Source organism: Austrofundulus limnaeus, unplaced genomic scaffold (genome assembly GCF_001266775.1).
Source record: "Austrofundulus limnaeus strain Quisiro unplaced genomic scaffold, Austrofundulus_limnaeus-1.0 Scaffold26, whole genome shotgun sequence".
Classification (NCBI taxonomy): domain Eukaryota; kingdom Metazoa; phylum Chordata; class Actinopteri; order Cyprinodontiformes; family Rivulidae; genus Austrofundulus; species Austrofundulus limnaeus.
The window spans coordinates 815,715-817,385 of NW_013952428.1; positions in this window are offsets into that span (position 1 = coordinate 815,715).

Below are 1,671 nucleotides of genomic sequence, written 5' to 3' on the forward strand. Positions count from 1 at the left end.
AACTTAAATATTTAGCTAGCTAGCTAAATATTTAAGTTGCAACCTAAATATTTAGCTAGCTACATAAATATTTAAGTTAAATATTTAGCTAGCTACATAAATATTTAGGTTGCAACTTAAATATTTAGCTAGCTAGCTAAATATTTAAGTTGCAAGCTAAATATTTAGCTCAAAACTAAATATTTTATTTTTAAGTTAAATATTTAGTTTATAAACTATGACATTTATAAATGTATGAATCATATGGTGAAAAACTGACTTTGAAAAATAAATCAGTTCTTTTTTTTCTTATAAAAGTCTAAATAAAACAAAAATCTTGGTGGTAATTTTTGACTGTAACTTTACAAACGGCACCCCATAAGAAACCAGTTGCACTTATTTACGTCCTTTCTTCTTTTTTTTTCTGCTGTAGCGACCACTGCTGATTGGTCAGAATATAACAATGTCTTGTTTTATTTAGCTGCCTTTTTTTATTATTATACTYTAGAAACTGACTGTAAGTCTCCCACCCACCCCCACTCAGACTCTGTTGCCCTCCCCTCTCCCTGACATCTCCCTCAATCCAGTTTGTATTTTGTCTTTAAACAGAGCTTTGTGTTTCACCCCATCTTCATGTGATAATATCTTCTTGATCMTTTGTTTTTTCTTATTTGCATTGATAACACAAGAAGAGAAATCTTTTAATAAACGACACATTTTTGAAAGTGAACCCTGCCTGTCTTGTTTTTATGAAGCATCTGTTTGAGTTTGTCGTATTAGTTTGAACTTTGCGTGTTAAAGTGGGGTGTTGGGGGGCTTAAAGGCCGTGCAGTTGGAAGTGGATGTGAAGGAGGGGTCGTGTGTGTGTGAGAGACCGTGGACTCTAATCTGACTGAAAGTGGTGGTGGAGGGGGTGCTGGTTGATCCTCCAACCAGCTGCCACTGCAGAGCCCGAGCATCCCCACGTGTACGTCTCTGTTCGTTTGAGTTGATCGTAATTCCAGGGGATCATCTTCATTAGTAAACACCTGCTGTAAACAGAAGAAAAAGTCTGGTATTTTCACTTCTCACAGCCTTTCCACTATCAGGATTGATAGTAGTGGGTAACACTAATTTAAAATTTAGTTACACTAACCATAAAGCGCTAACTTTAATATTTAGGTCCCCTAATTCTGAAGCACTAACTTTAATATTTAGGTCCCCTAATTCTAAAGCACTAACACACTTAAAAATGTAGCAAAAGCTATTTGTAAAGCATTAAAATCCCAGCTGACCCATGGAACATTCCTCAGAATCAACATGAGAATATTTTCTGTTTGCAGAATATTGTTAATATTTCATCWAGTGTCGTGGTTCCCTCTCCCAACAATCTCGATAAGCATCCATGTTTGTGTTTGCACATCAAATTCTACCTCTCAATTATAAAACTCTGCGGCAAATTTCACATCTTTTTTTTCCTGTACTGGAACACTGACTTAATGAGTGAGTTCGACTTAATTTGCACACCCCTGAACTCTGCATTTTTCAGAAATTCTATCATGTTGTTGTAAAACAGCTTTTTAAAAACTACAGCAAAATAGAAACAAACAATTTTGAATTGATATTACCAACTTTTAAAAACTGTTACGGCCAGAGGTCTTTCTTCTATGTTTATACTAAAGCATGGAATGACATTCCTCAAAACATAAAGTC